The sequence below is a fragment of the Cetorhinus maximus genome, chromosome 12, assembly GCF_964194155.1.
Source record: "Cetorhinus maximus chromosome 12, sCetMax3.hap1.1, whole genome shotgun sequence".
In the NCBI taxonomy this organism is placed as follows: domain Eukaryota; kingdom Metazoa; phylum Chordata; class Chondrichthyes; order Lamniformes; family Cetorhinidae; genus Cetorhinus; species Cetorhinus maximus.
The window spans coordinates 117,651,886-117,677,478 of NC_135890.1; the positions used below are offsets into that span (position 1 = coordinate 117,651,886).

At 41.2% G+C, this 25,593-nt stretch overlaps 1 protein-coding gene across 7 annotated transcripts in view; it reads right to left on the reverse strand.

The window, feature by feature from the left end:
• arvcfb (ARVCF delta catenin family member b) overlaps window positions 1-25,593 on the reverse strand; it is a 360,264-nt gene that overhangs the window by 293,160 nt on the left and 41,511 nt on the right. For all 7 annotated transcript variants that reach the window (XM_078554487.1, XM_078554490.1, XM_078554492.1 and 4 more), the window contains exon 2: window positions 2,134-2,197. The gene's annotated coding sequence lies outside the window, so the exon portion shown is untranslated. The remainder of the gene's footprint in view (window positions 1-2,133; window positions 2,198-25,593) is intronic.

Genomic DNA, 25,593 nt, shown 5'->3' on the forward strand with positions numbered 1-25,593 from the left:
AACCAACAAGGAAGTCGAAGGGTTGTTTTTCAACACATCCATCAAAACCAATGCAATGTTCGGAGGACTGCCAAACATGAAAAGTTTAAATACCCAGAGGACAAATTCAACAGGATGAGACAACAGTGAGGAAGCTGACAACAAATATCCCGAGGGAGAGGTAAGATTTTGAACAGGAGCCAAATGATTGTAGCTTCAGATTCATCAACATTATAGGCAGGTCTGAAGCTCAGCCTACAGAAATAAATAACCAGGCACAACACAGCACCATCGACTTTCCCTTATTATTCCCTTGTGAGGGTAGAACTAAGGGGCATAGTTTAAAAAAGAGAGAGGAGGATGAATTTCTTCTCTCAGACAGTCATTAGTGGAAATCTCTTCCACAGAGAGCAGTGGAGGCTGGCTGAGTTAGACACATTTTTGATCCACAAGCAAGTCAAGGGTTATGGATTGGCAGGTAGGAAAGTAGACTTAAAGCCATAATCAGATCTTATGGAATGGTGAAGCAGGCTCAATGGCCAACTCTTGCTCCTATTTCTTATGATCCATTACTTTTTGATATTATTTTATGGAAGGACAAAGCCAACCAAATCAACTTCAGTTAATTGACCTTTGCTCATTTAGTCTTGCACTTATCAATGGACAGTATTTTCAACTTTTCTGGTACAGAACAAGAAAACTAATTAGTGGCATGCTCCTGTTCTCTGTGAACCAGACAAATGCAGAGTTGTTTCACCCCACCACTGTACCAAAACAGCTCTTACGAAAGTCACAAGTGATATCCTCTGCGACTGTGAGCGAGGAAACTATTCCTCCTTGTCCTTCCTGACCTGATTGCAGCCTATGACACAGTTGATCAGACCATGCTCTTCCAATGTCTCTCCATTGTCATCCAGGTGGGTGGACTCCCCTTGCTTGGTTTCATTCTTAGCTACCTAATCGTAGTCAGAGAACTGCCATCAATGGTTTCTCTTCCCATTCCAACACATTTTGCTCCCATGTCTGCCAAAGATAATCCTTGGATCCCTCCTATTTCTCATCTACATGCTGCCCATTAGCGACATCATGTAAAAACACAAGTCAGTATCTGCACATATTCTGGTGATACCCAGATCTAACTCACCACCACCTCTCTCAAAATAGTTAGACTGTTTATCCCACATCCAGTATTGGATAAGCAGAAATTTCCTTCAATTAACTATTGGAAAGACTGAAGTCATTACCTTCAATCCCCAACACAAACTTCACTCCCTTGCTACCAATTCCATCCCCGAGGCTGAATGAGACTCTGTTCGTAACCTCTATCACATTTCACAGAGATGCACTTTACTAAGGTCACCTATTGCCACCTCTGCAACATTACCTGCGTCCACCCTGGTTCCGCTCTTGTACTGCTGAAACCAGCATCCATGCCTTTGTCACCTCCAAACTTCACTATTCTAACCCACACTTGGCCAGCCTCCCAGTGGAATACCCTCTGTAAACTTGACATCATCCAAAACTCTACTACCAGTATCCTAACTCGCACTAAGTCCCGATCACCCATCATCCCTTTGCTACTAGCCTACAATTGATCTCGGTTAAGAAATACCTCCATTTTAAAATTCTCATCCTTGTTTTCAAATCCCTTTTTCTTATCTCCTCCAGCCCCACAATCCTCTGAGATACCAGCACTCGTCTAATTCGGGCCTCAAGCTTCCCCAATTTTAATCACTCCACTGTCTTCAGCATCTGTGGAGAAAGAAATAGGGTCAATGTTTTGGATCACTGACCTTTCATCAAAACCAATCAAAAGGCCGTCAAAATGAAATGTTGACTGTTTCTCTTCCCCCTATGTTGTCAGGCCTGCTGTATTTCCAGAATGTTCTATTTTTCTATCAGATTTCCAGCGTCTGTAGTATTTTGCTGTTGTATTGTTTTCTATTTGACCATGCACTTCACCCCTTGAAAAGTGTACCCTTACATATTTACACTGGAGTCTGAACATTTTTTGATGACTATCCAAATTATTAGCCACAACATATGGCTGAACCTTAGTAATTGGTAATTCAAGTTCAGTCACTCAGGTTTTTATTTAAGACATGGGGTAGGAATGGAAAAAGGAGGAAGGGTTGTAAATGTAGCTTTACTTACTCAAAGGTGTGTGCGTTTCTTGCAGATAGTTCCGATGGGAAGTATTATTAACACAAGCAGTTGCCTGGAAAAGAAAGTGAACTTTTTATTGGCTGGAAGATTATAGCACAAGTAATTACATGTTGCCAAGACTAAAACTATGATCAGAAATAACCAAATCAATTTTGAATTAGAGAATGAATACCAAGTACAAAAGTAAAATTCATTTTGAAAAACCAAACATTCACATCAGCTAAACGATGATGAAATCAAGAATCTCTGTGGTTTATCTAAAGATATGTATGAATTCTACAAAATAAACAGAACTTCTTCAGGGCACCAAAACCACAAAAAAAAAGATCCTCAGGCTTTGAAACTCCACTTTGCTCTTAGAAATAACTGGATGTAATATTCGTTTTGAGTGAGGGAGAAATCACAGTGCTAAGATTCAGCAGCACTAATCATTGTCCTCCTGCTACTCAGCTTATTACCAGTAAATTTCAGCATCTGTTCCTCTGGCTTTTTGGCTGCATTGCATTAACAGTAGCTGCCCAGAATCTTCCGACATTTCAGTCTGCTGCATTGGAAAAATGCCAAGGCACAACATGCAAGGCTAACATCTATAGTTTCAAGGCTTCCATACCCACAAACCACATTTCCCAAACTGGTAGTGGTGGGCAAATCAATAAGTCAGTTTATTGTACATTTATATGTACTTGAGCACCAACACCTGAAAGAGAAAAAAGTCTGCAAATTTCTTTAAGGCCCCTTGCAAAATATTTCCTCTAATTACACATGGGGCAGGGATTGGTGGGAATTTAACAATTTTTATGGTCTTCGTTCATCATATTACAATCCCATAATCAGTGCTGCCAACCAAAGCACTAAGAGAACTAGTGAAGCAAACTGATTAAAAACTTAGGCTTATTGGAATACTTCCACGGCAAAATCAAGTGCAAAGTTAAAAAGTATCAAGTTCTTACATCCATGTTGCAACTTATATTTCTGTTCTGCCCAAAAACTGTAAATCATTAGAATATTTTGCAATCTTTGGAGGAGCTTCTCCAATTTCCTTGCTAGATTTTTCTTCTCATAGAAGCAATGACGGGCTGTGGTGTCGACTGAGCTTAAGTGGCAATCTTTAATGCAGGAGCCTTCAGGGTTCGTACAAATCAAATCAGAACTATGGTGCTGGGCATCATATTAAAGGATCATCCTTTCCTCAACTGATATCCAACAGATGCAATCTTCCATCAGAAGTGACAGGATAAACATTAATGTTGGCCAATTGTGTTCTCTCTCAGCTCCCTCCAGTGAAGACAACTGTAACACACTTAGTATAATCGTGGTAAACTCAACATAGATGGAGCATGGGCCATCCCTTGTCCACATGGTTCTGTGCCACACCATGTATTGCTCTTCCATAGTGAACCAGATGGCTGAAAACCTGCCTTTAATTTCTTGTCCCTATGCCCTTCGTTAGTTTCTTTGTATTACTTACAATTGAGAGCCAATGTAGCAGGTAGGTGATGCCCTCAACCCTCTGGTGCTCATCAACTGTTCCCTGGGTGCCACATAAATCTAGGTAGTTCTTAGCTGAATTAAACTGTTTTTTATGGTCTTGTTCAACAAGGATTGACATATTGCTCGAGTGAGCAGAGGATGAGGTGGGCTTAAAATATTAAAATAATTTATTGTAATGCTTCAGGATTTGTATCTAACAAAATTGTGTGAAACTGATAAAAGAATGAAAGAAAAACCTTTACACAAGGGGATTAAGTGCACACGGAAAACAATAGCAGTTGTTTAAAACAGAGAACATGTCAACATTTAAGAATCTGTCAGGTGGTGGTTTAAGGAAAGGGGAATGAAGGGACATGGAAGCAAAACAGGCAAAAGGATTAGGATTGCTGCTTTTGTACAGGTTAAACACTAATGCAAACTAGTTCCGTCAAACAGCCAATGTCCAGTGTAGCTTGCTCTGTAATTCTATGAATATGGCAGCACCCACAAAACCAAGTATACCTACATTGCCTACTTTTCCAGCTTTATTTAAACTTCAATGACTTGTCTGATATAAGAAGGGCTTCATTCAGCAGGCATTTAAAACTGTCAAACTTCAAGCTATAGATAGATTCTTTTTATATAACCTGCCTCCATCAGCAGTCAACCTCACAGACACTTTCAAGAAAGATCCTGAGAGCAGTGTTAACTCAAGAACACTGAAAACTTCCCTGTACTTTATTTGCTACTTTTCCCAACCCTTCTCACATGAATGAGCACTTAGGTTCGCAACCTCTTCAAAATAATTCATCTCAATTGTTGAGAGATAAAATGCAGGTTTCAACTTCAAGAACAGCAGAAAGCAGTGGCTCAAGCCAAAAAATACTTAAAGACAACCACTCTGTCTTGCCTTCCATAAAAAAAGATTTGAAACAGAGGAAAAAAATCACCCTGTTGTAAGCTGAATTATTTTCTCGCGATCGTGGCTAGAATATCTATATATGAAACATCCTTGCCACACTGCTGACCTGAAATGAGGAGAGTGGTGGGAAAGTCACAAGGGAACACCCAAGCATTCCAACGACTGAGACAGATTTATGTGCAAGTTAGAAAATCAAGATTTTTTTTTAAGGTGATGATATATGTACTTCTCCTTATTACTCATATGATTTCAGTTCCAAACATCAAACTGAACCACTCAAATTTGAAAAGTCCCAAGTGGGACTCCCATTCTGCACCATATCTTTTGACCTTATCAAGGGCTTCTTACAGCTCACCTCAGGGCAGAGCAATAGAAAGACCAAGGCTCTTGCTCCTGATTGTTACCCAATGACTGTTGATGGAAAGTGAAAATACATGCATGCCTAAAGTAAAATTAGGCTTAGCTTTATCTATATGCATTTTTTTTCAAGTTGAAAGGCCACCTGAACAAACTACTGAAGGGTAGCAGTGCCTGTGGAACCTGACATCAGCACAAATTAGTTTCTTCATAAAAATCAACGGTAGACAACATAATGGGAATAAACAGTTGTATTTGTTGATCAATTTTAAAACTTCATAACAGCAGTTCTAACAAACATCATTTTGAAATGGTGAGTTATGGCTTTATTCATTGCCCCTTCAGGGAATTATAACCCGAGCCATTATTTCGTAAAAAGTTAGCACCTCCAAAGCCGGGGCGGGGGGAGATAGGGAATAGAAGGGATAGAAGTTCTTTGTGGCTGCATTTGTGCATCCATTTCAAAAACAAAGACCTGGGAGTAATCATTGTCTTTGGCTTATAAAGGATTCAAAAAGGAGAGACAACAGAATCTTGTTTTCCCATTCAAAATAACCCCCACTCCAAACTCCCTATTCTACCCTTGGGATTATCCTTCTATGGGTCAAAGGTGCTCCCTCAGCACAATCAGTTGGTTAATTTTCAGGCATCAACCGTAGAAATGAATTTTTTCAAGCCTTTGTACCCGAAGGGGCAGAAGCAACACAGCTGGGTACGGTCCTGTCCTTAATGTCCACAGGCAAGCACTTTGCAGAAGGGCTCACTGGATGGGAATCAGAAAATAAAACCCAGTTTGATTTCGCTCTCCCTATCCAAAAGCAAACCACCACAGGACAACTTGTGCATTAGTAGGTTGCACCCCTACTTTGGAGTTAGAAGGTCCAGGTTCAAGTCCTCTTCCAGGGCTTGTTGGTCACTGAATGAGCATTCAAGATGAGATTCAACAGGTTAATCATCAGCCTGTTAATCCTTCCAGCACTTGCCTAGATCCCCACGGGGGGGGGAAAAAAGTGTGAAGATATGAAACAAACAAAGGCAGGAGACCAACTGTAGTAACTCAACTACTGTTCCAACTGAGACACGCTAACTCACCACACCCATTTCTCAGCAAGTCTTTTGGGCCACTGGCCTTAAACTCAAACAGTTTTGGGTTAGCAGCTGACTGCTTGAGACACTCACCTGGGAACCAGGCAGCAGCAGCACAATTTTAGGGCAGGCCAAAGTTGTCCTGCTTGCCAATCACATTTTGCTTATAAATGGAGCTTAACAATTTCTCTCACTGACAAACAGGCTAGCGTCTGAAGCATGTCTGTAAGTCTTTACAACAGCAAGAACAAAGCCAGGATTACACATCATGGGCACCAACATTCTAAAGCCAAGATCATTTTTGTATTTGAAAATTGTGTTTGACATATGGAAATTCCCATTATGAAAACACCATGACCTCAGCCCACAGACTCAAGGCATTTGTTTGGCAAATCATAAGGGTTGTCACTGCTGAATATCTCACCCATCAGTTCCAAGAATAAACGATAACAATGAGAAATATTTCACTCGGTACATTCAAAGCAAACATAGGGACTTACCCGGGGTGCCAATTTTTAAAAAAATATACAAAGGTTACGTAGTTCCCAAAAGTGAATATCTCCAAAGTTTAGCTTTCATTATATTGGCATTAAAAGCTAAAATGTTTTGCATCCAGCACACAAGCTTTACACATAAACAGGTCCGAGGTGCCACACATGGCACAAAGCAAAAGTGTGAATCGTTAATCAGATATTGGGTTTTAACGAAAGATAGAAAAAGAACCATGAGTAAAATGTACCAATAAGCTGCAGAGAACCGATCGAAAACTCCCATTTTTCTTGCACAAACTAACATTCACAAAACAAGGAAGTACCACAAAAATTTATCAAATTATTGAAACAATTTCTTTGGACTATTTTCGTCTGTCATTTTCAGGCAACTGCATACAAACAGGAAACATTTAACAAAAACATGTTCTGGGAGAGGAAATAACTAACTAACCAACTTATTAGTAAACTTAATGTCAGTAATACCTTGGGTCCCACAAACAGCAATGAGGTAAGTTCATTTTTTTGGGTACCGTTGACAGAGGAATAAATATTTGCCAGGACACTGGGAGAACTCCCTGCTCTTCTTACAATTACAACTTGTAAGCACATTACACCTTAAGAGTAGTAAAACATCCCAAGGTGCTTTACAGCGCTGTTATCAAACACCGGGCCACAAAAAGAGATACGACTACAGGCAAGAGGTGGAGTTTAAGGAGTGTCTTAAATGGTAGAGAAAGGCATAGAGAGGCTTTGGGAGGAAATTCCAGTACTCAGTGCCATGGAATTTTCACTTGAACAGATAAATGCTGCATCAGTCAAAAGAAAGCAGCCATTAATGCACATTCCTCAATACTGCACTGAAATGTCAGACAAGGCTATGTGCTCAAATCTTGGGAGTGACACCGAGGAACTGGTATTATATTTAGGCTGCAATGAAACTTCAACTAACATGAGAAACTTCAATCCAGCTTCCAGGCTACCCATGAGCGATTGTAGAGGTTTCCTCTTTTCCAGCAGAACAAAAAAGAAATGCTCCAGTTGTCAAAACATGTGACCTACACAGCACCAAGCGCCAGGGACTTTTCAGGATAAGGACATGGCTTGACACTGAATGGTTGAATCCGGAGTAAACTTAACCTTAGAACCATGGAGACTGCGACTAAAATCAATGTCTAACAAGTTAATCTGAATAATCTTGATCCAAAGGCTTTTTATGGCTAATCCAGGCAAATCAACGTATTTACCAACATGAAAACAAAAGGGGTTTCATCCATGACTGTTTCATCTGAGAAAACTTCTACAATGCAAATTGCATAGGTATGAGTTTAAAGACGTCTAGTCATGAAGAAACTATGTTAAAATTGTTTTCTTTTTCTACACAAACAGCTGGAAGACCAAGATGGGTGCGAAGCTGTTTGATGGTTCAACTAGACAAAACAAGGAGGCAATCTTTGTGTGAAGAAAATTTGACATGTCTTGGAAACTCAAAAGCCCAATCTGAGTTAACAGCCAAGTTTTAAAATAATAATAAAAATCACCAGCACAAGACAGTTTGAAGTATTCAGCTTCTTCATCCACCAAGGAAACAGTATCAAAACAAATCAAAAATCTACTAAGTAGGGCAAAATGAAGGTCAACTGTATAGAATGGATGCCACATTGTAATTTGTTTAGGTTTTAATTAACAAAGCAATTTTTGTATCAGGTACCCTTTATCTGCATTGTATGAAACACAATCCTCTCAAATACAAGCTAAAAAAATTTGTGTCCAAGTTTATAAAACTAACTGCAAAACATGTCATCCTGGCTTAAATTAGAAAGATTGAAAACAACAGGAATAAAAGTGACAACATATGCTCCTTAATGAATCAACAGTGCAATGACTTACATATTTAAAATGTAACAAGAATAAAAGTGAAATGAACTCAGCTCAGCACAACAGAAGGCTCAGGGTCAGTCATGCAAAGCACCCATTTCTATTGGTCGCTTTTAACCACTTGGCACAGCATCAACTGCAATAACTTCATGGGTTTTTTGTTCATCAGATCAATGGTAAAAGATTCTTTGATGGACTATTTACACAAATACTACAAGAGTTACAAGCATCCAATACTTGAAAATAGTAAGCTCATACTGTGCATGAGACTTTGCTTCCTCCAACAAGTACTCAAATGTGACGACGCATGAAACCTTTTCTTCCCTCCTCCCCACGTCTCAGGAGCTTCAGATTTCCACCAGACAAGCCAGGACAGTAGATGCTAAAAAGGCAAGCTCAAATAGTGGCTAAAATGGTGACCAAATAACAAACAGAACAAGTCTTTAACTTACAAGGGAAACCAAAATGTGCAATGAGTTCATCTGAAGCCATGAAAATTTGGACGGGGAGATGGGGAGTGTGGCTACATCCAAAAGAATTTTAGAAATTATTTAATGTCCGTTTCAATCAATGTTTTCCACGTTTAATTTAAAGATCCTGGAAGATCAAGGACTTCTTTATTTTTTAAGTCCAAGTATACAGGCACCAGCTTCAAAAGGTAAATGCATCAGATCTTTTCATCATGTCACTGGAATTCCATGTCAGAGACAGCAAGAGATTATAGATGACTTAATTAAGCATTTTGTACTACAGCTATACAGGTGCCAACTGGGTAGGAGGAGGGAATGATCAGCAGGATCTACATTCAAAATTATTCAGAAGCTTCTCTATAAAGCAATTACATTAGTTTATTGCCCGAAGTACACCCTGAACTGTGCATCGTGTCAAATGATTAACAACTGTTATATACTGATGCCTGTGGATTTAAAAATCTTCCAGAAGTCAAAGGAAATAACTGCCCATTGGCAGAACTTTAAGAGAAACCATTCCAGCCTAGCAGACAGTTGGCATGGTATCCAGATTCAAGACAGTCACAATACCATGAAGAGAGGAGCATTAAGAGTTGGGCTCAAATGGCTAAAGTTTTTCATTCATACTTCCAGTAAGTCAAATAAATGTTCAACCCACTTCTCTCCCTCAAACTGTTTTAAAATTAGGGGTCGCCCTTTTCGGACAAAAAGGAGGAGAAACTTTCTCTGAGGATTGTGCGATTTTAGAATTCTCTGCCTCAGAAGGTAGTGGAGGAAGGGTCATTGAATATTTTTCAGGCAGAGGTAGATTGATTCCCTTGCCTAACAATAATCTGAGGTTATTGGGGTTAGGTAGGAATGTGGAAACCAAAACACAAGATGATCAGCCATGATCTTACTAAATGGCGGAGCATGCTCAATGGGCCAAATGGTCTACTCCTGTTCCTATTTCTTAAGTTGTTATGAATATAAAACTCAACCCTATTATAATCATTGTTTGTTGGCATTGATCTTGCCCACCCCACAATGACCAAGACATGTTGGCCATGAATCTCTGTCCGATCTAACATACGCACTGAAATCACCTATGATGAATAGCTTCACGCTATTTAGAATGTGCCTCAGAAATACCAGGTAGAGTCGTAGAATTCATCTGTGTCCGAGACGCTGGCATTCAAGCTTGGTGTACAAGTGCAGATGATATTGACAGTGCCTCCACGAAACAGACATATGAGGTGCTCCGAAGTTGTTACTGGTGGCTCAATGGAGTATGTCAAACCATTGCTGACTGCGAAGTTTACACCAGGCATATAAGGTGTAGTTAGCCTGTACAGCCTGTGTTGGTTAAACTGTTTTTCGTGTAATAAACAGTAATGAGTAGCTTTAGACCAATCAATGCCATCTTGTGTACTGTGGGATGTTGCTGTGGGACATGGGCCATTTTCCAAGCTGGAAAATTTTTCTTCTTTCTTTGCTGCATAGCCTAGGCTTGCAGGTTTTCATAAGTGCAGACTTGCCAGGCATCTGAAACCCCTCCTTGACCTCGTAGGCTAATATCCAGAGGAAAGACAAAAGCCTATATGCCAGGGGCCAAGTCAGATGCAGGAGCTGCTGGAAGGTGCTTGCCTGAAGGACAACAACCACCAAATGGAACTCCACTCTAGATTTCATATTGGGTTTCCTCCCTTAACCTTTAACATTAACAACAATATCTTTAGTTAAAGACACTATCCAGCAGGGTCCAGATCACTGAAGACATTGGTACGAGTAAAAAAAAACGACACCAATAAAACACCACCTCGAGGTGGTTCCAGTGGTGAATTTCATTGCCCAGGTGGGCCAGCCACAGCCTCTCCTGCAGCCAGCAATGCTCCCTACCCCAGCGACAACTGGCAAGACCCAATCTCATCACTACCTCCTCAAAAAAGCCCCCACCTCAAACACCAGACCCCCTCAATAATACCCCAACTCAGTACCAAATCCCCCCCAATAAAATCCCCACCTCAACAATTCAACCCCATCAAAGCTGCCACCTCAACACCAGGCCAAACCACCTGTACAGACCATGTACAGAATTAACAAAGACAGTATAATCAGGTGGCTACATCAGCTTACTGTATACTGTAGCTGTGCAACAATTTTGGCAGTAATTAATATTGCATCGCATCTTAATATCCATTTAATATGATGCTGCAGATATATTGTTAAATCTCATCATTTGTAGGCACTGTTTAACATCAGGAATTTTTTGATATAGTGTAACATTACATAGAATGAAAAACCCGAGCTTAACTATTACCAAGCAGTTTACTGAACAAAATCTTAGCCAGCTAAGATTTGCTACTTCGGCTGATCACAGCTGAACCTTTTCAAATTGGGTTAAACCAACCATGTGACTCCACTCTAGCTATTATTTAATTATATTTGGGTGATCCATTTCTTACTGGAGTCAAGGGGAATTCTCTTGCATCGGAGGCCAGTGCAGAAGGCAACAGTGTTGGTCTCATAACATGATGGCTCTCTCATTTCCACTTTAGAGACATTCCCTAAAAAGAAAGCTGAATTATTTCCATACTAACAAGGAGCAGGAGTAGGCCATTCAGCCCCTTGAACCTGAGGGGGGGATCTGATTGAAACAGATAAAATTCTAACAGGGCTTGACAGGCTAGGTGCAGGGAGGATGTTCCACTGGTTGGGGAGTCTAGAACCAGGGGCCACAGTCTCAGGATACAGGGCAGGCCATTTAGGCCTGAGATGAGGAAACATTTCTTCATTCAGACGGTGGTCAACCTGCGGAATTCTCTACCACAGAAGGCTATGGAGGATGGGTCACGGAGTATATTCAATAAGGAATTTGATAATTTTTTGGATATGAAAGGCATCAAGGGATATGGAGGGAAAGCAGGAATATGGTGTTGAGATAGAGGATCGGCCATGATCATATTGAATGGCGGAGCAGGCTTGAAGGGCAGAAGAGCCTACTCCTGCTCCTAGTTTCTATGTTTCTATCCCCCCTCACTCTAAATTCTCGGGAATACAGGCCCAGTTGAACCAATCCCTCCTCATATGACAGTCCTGCCATCCCTGGTATCGGCCTCATGAACCTTCACTGCACTCCCTCTTTGGCAAGTATATCCTTTCTTAAGTGGGGAGACCAAAACTGCACACAATACTCCAGGTGTGGTCTCATCAAGGCCATGTATAGCTGCAGTAAGACATCCCTACTTCTGAGCTCAAATCCTCTTGCAATGAAGGCCAACATACTATTTGCCTTCCTAATTGCTTGCTGCACCTGCCTGTTTACTTTCATTGACTGCTGTATAAGCATACCCAGATACCTTTGTACATCCACATTTCCCAATATAACACCATTTAAATAATACTCCATTTTTCATACTGAAGCATATAGCTTCACATATATCCACGTTATACTGCATCTGCCATGTGTTTGCCCACACACACACACACAATTTGTTTAAATCACCCCGAAGCCTACTTACATCCTCCTCACAACCCCATCCAATTTTCTGTTGTCAGCAAACTTGGAAATATTGCATTTGGTTTCCTCATCCAAGTCATTTATATATATCGTGAATAGCTGGGGCCCAAGCACTGATCCCTGCGATACACCACTAGTCACCGCTTGCCATCTGGAAAAAGACCAATTTATTCCCACTCTGTTTCCGGTCTGTCAACCAATTCTCAATCCATTCCAGTATATTATCCCCGATCCCATGTGCTTTAATTTTGCCACTAGCCTCTTATGTGGAACCTTATCAAAAGCCTTCTTGAAATCCAAATACACCACATCCACTGGTTCTCCTGTATCTATTCTACTAGTTACATCCTCAAAAAACTCCAGTAGATTAGTTAAGCACGATTTCCCTTTCATAAACCCATGCTGACTTTGTCTAATCACGTTAATGCTTTCCAAGTGTTCTGTTACCATGTATTTGATAAGAGACTCTAGCATTTTCCCCGCTACTGATGTTAGGCTAACTGGTCTGTAATTATGTTTTTTCCTCTTTTTAAAAAAAAATAGTGCAGTTACATTTGCCACCCTCCAATCTGTAGGGACTGCTCCAGAGTCTACAGAATTTTGTAAGATGACTACCAATGCATCCAATATTTCCAGGGCCACTTCCTTTAGTACTCTGGGATGTTGAGTGTCACGCCCTGGGGATTTTTCAGCCTTTAACCCCGTTTCTCTAGCACCATTTTTTTTACTAATTCCTCCCTTTCACCAGACCCTTGGTTCCCTAACATTTCTTGGAAATTATTTGTCCTCTTTTGTGAAGTCAGAACCAAAATGTGTTACATTCTTCTGCCATTTCTTTGTTCTCCATTATAATTTCCCCCATTTCTGGCTGGAAGGGACCTATATTTGTCTTTGCTAATCTTTTTCTCTTCACATTTATAGAAGCTTCTACAGTCATTTTTATGTTCCCTGCAAGTTTACTCTCATACTCCATTTTCCCCTTTTTTGATCAATATTTTTGTCCACTTTTGCTGAATTCTAAACTGCTCCCAATCCTCAGGCTTGCTGCTTTTTCTGGTAATTTTTTATGTCTCCTCTTTGGATCTAATACTATCCCTAATTTCTTTTGTAATCCATGGTTGAGCCATCTATTTTATTTTTGCGCCAGACAAGAATGAATTATTGTAATTCATGCATACATTCTTCAAATATTAGCCACTGCCTATCCACTTTCAGTCCTTTTAGTAAGGTTCCCCAATCCAGCATTGCCAACTCGCACCTCATACCCTCCAGTTCCCATTTAGATTCAGGACCCTAGTTTTGGATTCAACTTCTTCACTCTCCACCTTAATGGACAATTATATCATTTTATGGTCGCTCTTCCCCAAGGAGCCCTGCACAACAAGGCTGTTAATTAATCCTCTCATTGCACAATATCCAGTCTAGGATAGCCTGCTCTCTAGTTGGTTGGTTCCTCAAAGTATTGGTCTAAAAAACTATCAAGTACACACTCCAGGAATTCTCCTCCGCGGTATTATTGCTACTTTGGTTTGTCCAATCTATATGTAGATTAAAGTCGCCCATGATTACAGTTGTACCCTTATTGCATGCATCTCTAATTTCCTGTTTAATGCCTTCCCTTACATCGCTGTTACTGTTTGGGGGCCTATAGACAATCCACACCAACATTTTCTTCCCCTTGGTGTTTATCTCCGGCCAAACAGATTCCACATCATGATTTTCCGAGCCAATCTCCTTGCTCACTATTGCATTGAATTCCTCCTTTACCAACAGTGCTATCCCAACTCCTACCCCTGTTTGTCAGTCCTTCCTAAATATTGAATACCCCTGGATGGTCAGTTCCCATCCTTGGTCACCATGCAGCCACGTCTCTGTAATTACAACTATATCAGAACCGTTTATATCTATTTGTGCTGTTAATTCACCTACTTTATTGCGAATGCTCCACACAAAGATACAATGCCTTTAGAGTTGCCTTTGTAACCTGGTTAATCACCTTAGCTTTATTTTGCAACGATGACCCCATTTGCTTTTCACCCTTGTTTCTTCTGCTTTCCACTTTTGCTTCTTACTTTTCTCTCCTTCGTTTCTATCCTTGCTTCCCTCTCCTCTGTCTACCTGCACAGGTTCCCATCCCACTGCCATTCTAGTTTAAACCCTCACTGACAGCACCAGCAAACACCATTTCCCACCACCACCCCACCCCACTTCCCCAAAACCGGTCTCAATGCCCCAGGAATCTCACTTTGAATTCAACTTGTTCAGGGTATGTTTCTTTGCCTGGGTCTTTTAAAATCTGTGTGTCTTACTGTTGCCTTAATGAAAGTGTAACTGGGAGACAGATTGGATTAGGGGATTTAGAAGTTATCATAGCAACAATTTGTAGATCTATGTATGTATTTAAAATCATTTCTCTTATGAATAAATGTTTAATCTAGTTTTATAAAAACCTATAAGACTTGGTGGTCTTATTACTACTGAATTCAGGCACACATCTCGAAATTTATACAAACTGCAACAAGTTGTGGCAGTTGTTTCAAGTTTCCCTTTGGGATTTGAACAACTCAGCATTTACCATCAGATGTGCCATAACACACACTTTCCCACATTATACTCCATTCGCCAAGTCTTTGCCCACTCATTTAACCTATCTGTATCCTTTGTAGCCTATGTCCTCTTCTCATCTTACTTTCCTACATATCTGTGCCCTCAGCAAATTTAGCAACCAAACCTTCCGGTCCCTTCATCCAAGTCATTTATGTAAATTGTAAAAAGTTGGGAGCCCCAGCACTGATCCCTGTGGCACACCACTCGTAACATCCTGGCAACCAGAAGACGACTTTTTTATGCCTAGCCTGTTTCCTGTTAACTAGCCAATCTATCCATGCAAATATGTTACCGCCTACACCATGAGCTTTTATTTTCCACAATAACCTTTGATTTGGCAGATTATCAAATGCCTTCTGGAAATCCAATTACAGTACATCCGCTGGTTCCCCTTTATCCACAGCGTATGTTATGTCATGACTCACTGGAGATAGTGCGCTATAATATCAAGCCCCACTGTTCCCTGAGCCACGACAAATGTGAAAAGTTTGATCAAACCACAAGATAGCCCCAATTCTACCTAACTGTTTAATTTAGGTTACTAGAATATGAGCACCAGGTTTGTAAACTTAATAAGTAAATAACTGTTTATTTAACAAACTGCCGTTAACCAGTGGCAAAGGAAAGAAATATTAAGTGCTAACTTCTAACACGATAACTTAAACTCTACCTCCCTTCTTAAATACACACGCACAAAACATGGATTTTAAAGGATGGGGTAAAACAGTTCAATAGCACCAAATCCGGAGTACAGGATTTGATGGGTTGATTTTGATCGATGTCTACCAAATTTCTTTCAGTTCTTGTTGATGACACAAGGTGGTCTTCCAGCACTTACAGTATTTAGTTCACTGGTTGAGAGCTTGCTTTTCAATGTCTCTAACAGTGATTGTCCCCTTTTCCTTTTTACAAGGATTTCCTCAGAGAAAACAGGTTACAGAGATTTGAGGGAAAGAGATTTTAGACGTTTTCTCTTTGCAGGCCAGGAGCTTTCTACTGCATTGCTACCACACAAAACCCTGGTCACGTGGTCAGGAGCCAATTAAAATGCTGTTGTCAGGCAGCTTCCTTGGTCTAGGACTCCTTTCCAGCACCATCCTGTCTTCCATGGCATACTCTGTTCCAGGACTGCAACAATGTATATATATCTCATCCTACTCCAGTGGGCATGTCCCTTAAAACTGCAGCCATTGTAATTCTAATCCACAGTCCCACAGAAAATAAAAAGATATGTTCCTAACAGTTACTACTTCAAAGTAAAGCAATATATTGGTTAAACATGATTTCCCTTTCACAGAACCATGCTGACTGATTACCCTGAATTTTACCAATTGCCATACTATAACGTCTTTAATAATAGCTTCTAACATTTTCCCTATGACAGATGTTAAGCTAAATGGCATGTTTTTCCCTGCTTTCTGTCTCCCTCCCTTTTTGAATAAAGGAGTTACATTCACAATTTTCCAGTTGAAACGGAACCTTCCACAAACCTAGCGAATTTTGGAAAATGAAAACCAACACATCAACTATCTCATAAGTCTCTTCTTCCATGACCCGAGGATGAAGCCCATCAGGGCTCAGGGACTTGTCAGCCCACAGTTCCAATAATTTGCTCAGTACCACTTCCCGGATGATTGTAATTTACTCCCCCACACCCCCACTCTTCTCTTCCATTTCCTGATTTACAGCCATTTCTGGGATGTTGCTTGTAGCCTCTATAGTGAAGACCGATGCAAAACACAGGTTCAATTTATCTGCCATCACATTTTCCATTATTAATTCCCCAGTCTCAACTTCCTATAGAACCAACGCTCACTTTCTTAACCTCTTTTTAAAAAATATTTATATAAACTCTTACTATCTTTTTATATTTCTAGCTTGTATTCTCTCAAACTCTAATTTTTCCTTCCTTTTCAAACTTTGTGTCATTATGCGCTATTTTTGATATTCTGCCCAATCATCTGACCTGCCACCCATCTTTACTAGAAAGAATTATTGGGGATAAAATTGGTAGCCACATGGAAAATTGTGGGTTGATTAGGAAGAGTCAGCATGGATTTCTAAAGGGGAAATCGTGTTTACCTAACTTGCTGGAGCTTTCTGAAGAGATAACAGAAAGGGTAGATGATGGAAATGCTGTTGATGTGGTGCACATGGACTTTCAAAAGGCATTCGATACACACAACAGATGTGAGAAAAGTTATAGCTCATGGAATAAAAGGGACAGCAACAATGCAGATACAAAATTGGCTGATTAATAGGAAACAGGGGGTAATTGTCAATGGATATTTTTTGGGCTGGGGGAAGATTTGTAGTCAAGTTCCCCAGCGTTTGGTACCGGGACCCTTGCTTTTCCTGATATATATTAATGATCTAGATCTTGGTGCGCAGGGGACAATTTCCAAGTTGGCAGATGATATGAAACTTGGAACTTTGAGGAGGACAGTGTAGAGCTTCAAAAGGACATAGACAAGTTGGTGGAGCGGGCAGATAGGTGGCAGATGAAATTCAATGCAGACAATTGTGAGGTTATGCATTCTGGTAGGAAGAACATGGAGACACAATATATACACAATATAAACTAAGGGGCACAATTCTTAAGGGGGTGCAGGAGCAGAGGGACCTGGGTGTATTTGTGCATCAATCATTGAAGGTGGCAGGACAGGTGGACAGTTAATAAAGCATACAGTATGCTGGGATTTATCAATAGTCACATAGAGTACAAGTGCAAGGAGGTTATGCAAGACACTAGTTAGGCCTCAGCTGGATTATCATGTACAGTTCTGGGAACCACACTATAGGAAGGATGTGAACGCATTGGAGTATGTGTAGAAGGGGTTTACAAGAATGGCTCCAGGAATGAGAAACTTTAGCTGTGAAGATAGATTGGAGGGGTTGGGACTGTTCTCCTTGAAGAAGAGAAGGTTAAGAAGAGATTTGATAGAAGTGTTCAAAATCATGAACGGGCTGGATAGAGTAGATAGGGAGAAACTGTTCCTGCTCGTAAAAGGATGGAGAACGAGAGGCCACAGGCTTAAAGTGATCTGTAAAAGCAGCAAATGTGATGTGAGAAAAAACCTTTTCTCTCAGCAAATGGTTCAAGCCTGGAATGCACTGGCTGTAAGTGTGGTGGAGACAAGTTCAATTGAGGCATTCAAGAGGGCATTGGAAGATTACTTGAATTGAAAGAACGTGCAAAGGTACAGGGAAAAGGCAAGAGAATGGCACTAAGTCATAATACACATTTGGAGAGCCAGTGCAGACATGAGCCAAACGACCACCTCCTATGCCGTAACAATTCTGTAATTTGTGCAACTATATGCTTTAAGTTTGATACTATCTGTAATTTTTTTAGTTAACCATGGGTGGTGGGTCCACACCTTGGGATTCTCTCATTGGAATGCATCTATTTTGTGTATCCTGCAATATCCCCTTAAATGTCTGAAACTGCATCTGTTGGCCTATCCCTTAACCACATTTGCCAGTTCACTTTAGCTAGCTCTCCTTTCATGCCCTCATAATTGCCCTTATTTAAGTTTAAAATACTAGTCTTAAACCCACTCTTTTCTCCCTCAAAACTAAACATAAAACTCAACCATATTTTGATTGCTGCTAACTTGGGGGCGCCTTCACAATGAGGCCATTAATTAATCTTGTCTCGCAGGTCTAGTATGGCCTGCTCTCTGGTCAGCACCAGAACACGTCTAGGCGACCTATGCCCATCTGATTTTTCCAATCTCTATGTAGATTAAAATCCCACATTATCAGTGTTTCTTTCTGATAAGCTCCCTTGTCTTCCTTTATATCCCGTCGGACCATATGATTACTGTTTGAGGATCTAGACACCACTTCCACAAGTGACTTCTTGCCATCATCATTTCTCATCTCTACCCAAACCACTTCTACATCTTGGTTTCCCTCTCTACTGTTCAAATACCATCCTTAATTAAGAGTAACACCCTCCACCTTCCCCTAATTTCCTGTCCTTCTTAAATGTCATGTCTCCTCTAGGATGATAGGAAAGAATAACAAGCCAAGAGAACCATGGATGACCAGAGACATTCAGGTTACGATGAGAAAGAAAAGAGAGGCTTTTAGCAAGTACATGGGAAGCAAATCAGCAGAGGCATTAGTGGAGTACAGACAGTGCAGGGTGTAGCTTAAGAAAGCAATTAGGAGAGCAAAAAGGGGATATGAGAAAGTTCTGGCTGGTAAAAGTAGGGAAAATCCCAAGATATTCTCTAAGTATATCAATGGGAAGAGGATAACCAGGGAAAGAGGAGAGACCAAGGGGGCAACTTATAGGTGGTGCCCAAGGACATCGCTATAGTGTTGAATGAATACTTCACGGCCATCTTCACCCAAGAGAATGAGGATGAAAACTCGGGGAGAGAGACTGTGAGGTTCTTAAGCAAACTGATATCGGGAGTGACAAGGTATTGGAGGTGTTGGCAGGTTTAAAAGTGGACAAATTTCCAGGTACGGATGATTTGTGTCCCAGACTGCTGAGGGAGGCAAGGGAGGAGATCGCAGGGGCTCTGACCCGAATTTTTAATTCCTCTCTGGCCATGGGGGAGGTGCCAGAGGACTGGAGAGCAGCTAATGTGGTTCCACTATTTAAGAAGGGTTGTAGAGATAAGCCAGGGAAGTACAGCCAGTGAGTCTCACGCCAATGGTAGGGAAACTATTGGAGAAAGTTCTGAAGGAGGGTATCTATCTCCACTTGGAGAGGTAAGGTTTGACCAGGGATAGTCAGCATGGCTTTGTCAGAGGGAGGTCATGCCTAACAAATTTGATGGAATTTTTTGAGGATGTGACCAGGTGTGTAGATGAGGGTAGTGCAGTTGATGTCGCTTATATGGATTTCAGCAAAGCTGTTGACAAGATCCCATATGGGAGACTTATAAAGAAGGCAAATGCACATGGGACACAGGGTAATTTGATAAGGTGGCTTCAAAATTGGCTTAGTTGTAGGAGGCAGAGGGTGATGACAGAAGGATGCTTTAGTGACTGGAAGCCAGAGTCCAGTGGCGTACTACAGGGATCTATATCTTCCTGTGCCCAAGACACTCAACCTCACTGTTAACCACCCGGCCAATCTTTGTGTCATCCGCAAACTTACTAATCCTGCCCCCCACAGTCATCTATGTCGTTTAAATAAATGACGAATAATAAGGGACCGAGCACAGATCCCTGTGGTACGCCACTGGACACTGGCTTCCAATCACTAAAGCATCCTTCTGTCATCATCCTCTGCCTCCTACAACTAAGCCAATTTTGAATCCACTTTATTAAATTACCCTGTATCCCATGTGCATTTGCCTTCTTTATAAGTCTACCATGTGGGACTTTGTCAAAGCCTTCGCTGAAATCCATATAAACTACATCAACTGCACTACCCTCATCAACACACCTGGTCAACTCAAAAATTCAATCAAATTTGTTAGGTATGACCTCTCTTTGACAAAGCCATGCTGACTACAAAAAACCATGACCACCACCATCTAGAAGGACAAGGCAGCAGATAGATGGGAACACCACCATCTGGAAGTTCACCATCCTGACTTGTAAATATATCGCTGTTCCTTCACTGTCGGTGGGTCAAATTCCTGGTACTCCCTTCCTAACATCACTGTGGTGTACCTACACCACATGGACTGCAGTGGTTCAAGGAGGCAGCTCACCACCACCTCCTCAAGGGCAACTAGGGATGGTAATAATTGCTGGTCCAGCCAGCAAAGCCCACATCCAGTGAATGAATAAAGAAATTCAACTACCTGTACACTGTCCTTCTCAGTCTGACTATCATTTCCCACATTGGTACCCTTCTCTCTTGCCTTGTCGCTATTCTTTAAATTAACACACCTTCCCAAATTTGATCCCTTGCCCCCACCAATTAGTTTAAAACCCTCTCTAGTTCTCTAGTTATGCGGCTTGCTAGGACACTGGCCCCAGCACGGTTCAGTTATACACCATCCAAATGGTACAGACCCCATTTTCCCCAGTCCTGGTGTCAGTACCCCACAAACCAGGACCCCGTTCTCCCACACCAGTCTTTTGAGCCATGCATTCCATCTCTAATTTTATGCAACCTATGCCAATTTGCACATGGCTCGGGTAATAATCCAGGGATTACGACCTTTGAGGTTCTGCTTTTTAATTTAGTGCCTAGCTCCTTATACTGGCTGTGTCATAGCTATCTACGTCATTGGTACCTACATGGACCACAACAACTACCTCCTCCCCCTCCCACTCTAAGTTCCTCTCCAGCCCTGAGCTGATGTCCTGAACCCTGGCACCAAGCAGCCAACACAACCACCTGGACTCTTGCCCTTTGCTGCAGAGAACAGTGTCAATCTCCCTCACTATAATATGCCCTACTACCACTACATTCCGTTTTGCTCCCCTCACTTGAATGGCTTCCTGTATCACAAGTGCCATGGTCAGTTTGCTCATCCACCCTGCAGCCCCTAATTACATCCAAACAAGCTGAGAGAACCTCAAATCTATTGGACAATTGCAAAAGTTGAGGCTCCTGCACGCCTGCCCTCACTTGCAGTCACACTCTCCTGTCCCTGGCAGTCACACTCTCCTGTCCCTAGCCAAATCAGAAGACCCTATTCTCAGGGGTGTGACTGAAGAAAGGGAGGCGATGGCGTAGTTGTATTGCCACTGGACTAGTAATCCAGAGACCCAAGGTAATGCTCTGGGGACCCAAGTTCGAATCCTGCCACGGCAGATGGTGGAATTGGAATTCAATAAAAATCTGGAATTAAAAGTCTAATGATGACCATGAAACCATTGTCGATTGTTGTAAAAAAAAAGCCCCATCTGCCCTTTAGGGAGAGAAATCTGTCATCCTTACCTGGTCTGGCCTACATGTGGCTCCAGACTCACAGCAATATGGTTGACTCTTAAATGCCCTCCGAACAAGGGCATTTAGGGATGGGTAATAAATGCTGGCCTCGCTAGCGATGCCCATATCCCGTGAATGAATAGAAGACAGATAAACCCAGCAACTGCAGGTCAGTCAATTTAACCTCGTTGGTGGAAATGAAAATCCAGGAAAAAACCAAATCAATTAGACAAATGTGGATTAATTAAGGAAATTTGTTCAAGACAATTCCTCTTTAACTTATTTGATTGAGTTTTTAGATGAGGTAACCATAGAACCATAGAACATTACAGCACAGAAAACAGGCCATACGGCCCTTCTAGTCTGTGCCGAAATATTATTCCACTAATCCCATTGAGCTGCACCCAGTCCATAACCCTCCAGACCTCTCCCATCCATGTATCTATCCAATTTATTCTTAAAACTTCAGAGTGAGCCTGCATTTACCACGTCAGATGGCAGCTTATTCCACACTCTCACCACTGTGAGTGAAGAAGTTTCCTCTAATGTTCCCCCTAAACCTTTCCTCTTTCACCCTAAAGCCATGAAACAGAAAGGGTTGATAAGGATAATGCAGTTGATGTGGTGTATATTGACTTCCAAAAGGTATTTGGTCAGGTGCAAGTCAGCAAAGTTGAAACCCATGGGATAAAAGAGTATGTGAGGTAATGAATATGAAGTCGGCTGGGTGGCAGCAAGCAGAAAATAATGGTGAATAGTACTTTTTCCAGACTGGAGGAATGTTTACAGTGCTGTCCCTTAGAGTCAGCATGAGGACCACTGCTCTCTTGATCCATATTAATGACCTAGACTTAGGTAGAAAGAGCATAATTTCAAAATTTGCACATGGATACAAAACTTGGAAGCATTGTGAACTGTGAGGAGGGTAGCAACAGATTAAGAGGACATAGATAGGCTAGTGCAATGGGCAGACACGTAGCAAATGAAATTTAATGCAGCAAATTGTGAAGTGATACATTTTGGCAAGAACAATGAGGAAAGACAATAAAAACTCAAGGGTGCAATTCTCAAGGTGGTGTTGGAACATAGGTGCCTGGGGATATGTCAGCACATATTAAAAGTGACAGGCCAAAAAAAAATGGTTGAAAAGGCATACAGGACTCTATGTATAAATAAAGGCATAGGGTATAAAAACAAGCAGTTATGTTGAACAATTATAAAACGGGTTCAGCCTCAACTTGAGTACCAGTTCCAATTCTGGGCACCACACTTTAAGGGGGATGCCAAGGCTTTAGAGAAAAGACTTGAGAATGGATCCAGAGATGAGGACTTTAGTTACATGGATACATTGAAGAAGCTGGGTTGCTCTCTTCAGAGGAGCAAAGGTCGAGAGAAGATTTGATAGAGCTATTCAAAATCATGAGGGGTCTAGACAGGAGATAAAGAAACACTACCATTGGCAGGAGGGTTGCGAACCAGAGGACACAGATGCAAGGTGATTTACAAAAGAACCCAAGGTGTCCTGAGGAAAATTTGTTTCACAGAGTGAGTGGTTAGGGTCTGGAATGCCCTGCTTGAAAAGGTGGTGGAGGCAGATTAAATTGTGGCCTTTGAAAGGCAATTGTAAAGGGGAAAAAAATTGCAGGTCTATCGTCAGGGGAAAGAAAGGAGTGAGACTAGCTGAACTGCTCTTGTAGAGGGCCAGCATAGACTGGGCTGAATGGCCTCTTTCCATGTTTTAACCTTTAATTAATCCTTTGTTAAGATGCTATATTATTTCAAGTTCTTTCCTTCTTGTAACTGGCTGCAAGACTATCATGCTTGAACAAATAATGGTAGGTTGCAACTTAAGCAATTTAAAGATTCAGTACCTTATTTTAATCCTCGTCAAAAATATAGGGTCCTTGACTTATGCCCAAACATATTCCAAGGTCACCAGTGACAAGTCACTCTGCTAGTAGAGGTGGGAGAGAGCTTGAGAACAGAAAGAGTCTCTTCCTTAAAGAGAAAACCATCCGTTCCATCTGTCTGCTGAACATCTTATAAAAAAATTTGCATTTACGTAGCACATTTCATAACCTCTGGATGTTCCAAGTGCAGTCATTGTTTTAACACAGGAAACACAGCAGCCAATTTACACACAGCAAGCTCTCACAAATGGTGATGTGATAACGACCAGGGCACACTCAATAACACTTTTACGTCCAGCTTAGAGAAGAGACAGGGCCTCATTCAAAAGGCAGTGTGGCACTCCCTTCGTACTGCAATGAACTCTCAGTCAAGAATGAAACTCGAATCCAGAACCTTGTGGCTCAGAGCCAAAAATACTACCCACTTAACCACAGCCGACACTACAAGGTTTCACCTCCCCATTGGGGAATCGAACCTCTATCGCCAGAATGATTAAAACTCATCATTAAGGAGGAAGCAAGCCAAATTTTATATGGCCGAGTTGTCCAAATGCTGAAGGCAATTCAAAAAGTCATTACAAGTTCATTTTCAATGGCATATCCAGAACTATCCTAAGTTCAACTTACGTGGGATTAATGCCAGCAGCCCAAGCGTCATATTTAGCCTGGTCATTTAATAATGCAGCAAAATGCTACTGTGTGCTCGCTATCTTTGAGTTTTTCAAAAAAATGTTTACTGCTCAGTTGTGGGGCATTCAAAGTGGAAACAAAGAGCTGCAGCCTGCACAATACAGTGTGCCACAGCACAGAAGCCATCCAATCAAATGGAAGGAGGAAAATAATTACATTTAACCAAAAAAATTTTCAAAAAAGCTTATATTAAAAGAGGTCAGCCCAACTAAAAAAAAAGCCAGAACAAAAAAAAAAATCAAGACTACCAGTTTTTCCTCTCAACAGCATTGAAATACATAATTTTATAATACAAGGTGGCAAAGTAAGCAACAGTTGGCATAAGTCAGAAGCCAAAACAATTGGAGCAACTTAAACAAGCCTTCTCATTTTCAGTTTAATGCCCATTAAACCAGATATTACCTATTCTCTTTCTGCCCCAAAAGATGAAAGCGAAGGACAGAGAAAAAGTCAATAACCGTTGACAATATAGTCAGCACACTTCTCCTTTGACAAACACAGCCGCTTTCCATGTGCCAACATGCAACACATCTTCAGTCACCAATGTTACATACAAACAGCTGAACAAAGTCCATAGGGAGAAGCAGCTCAGGATACAGGTAATCAAGCACATCAATCCCCTTTAGCACACGCTTTAAGATAATTACAAAGAACTGTTTAATTTGTTCCTTCAGAAATTGCTGTGCTGATTAAACCCAAAGGTTCCTGTTCATAAGCATTCCTCATTATTTTTTTACCTAAAATATAAAAAATGCTTGCAACCTTTCGCGGTCAACTGTTTCAGCTGGTAGCACTCTAGCCCCTTAAGTTAAAAGGTTGTACATTCAAGTCCCACTCCAAGATTTAAGTGCAAAAATCAAGGCCGATACTCCAGTGCAATATCGTAAAGTGTTGCACTGTTGGAGGTGCTGTCTGTCGGATGAGATGTGAAACCAGGACTGTGTGCACCCTCTCGGACGAGTGTAAAAGATCCTGAGGCAGTATTTTGAACAAGAGCCTGGCCAATATTTAGCCCTCAATCAACATCACAATAAGCCAAATATTACCTGTTGATAAATCACATTTCTGTTTGTGGGAGCTTGCTGTGCACAAATTCATTGCTGCGTTTCTTATATTACAACAGCAATCACACTTCACAAAGTATTTCAATGACTGTAAAGTGCTTGGAGACGTCCTGAGCTCATGAAAGCCACTACATAAATAACAGTAATCAAA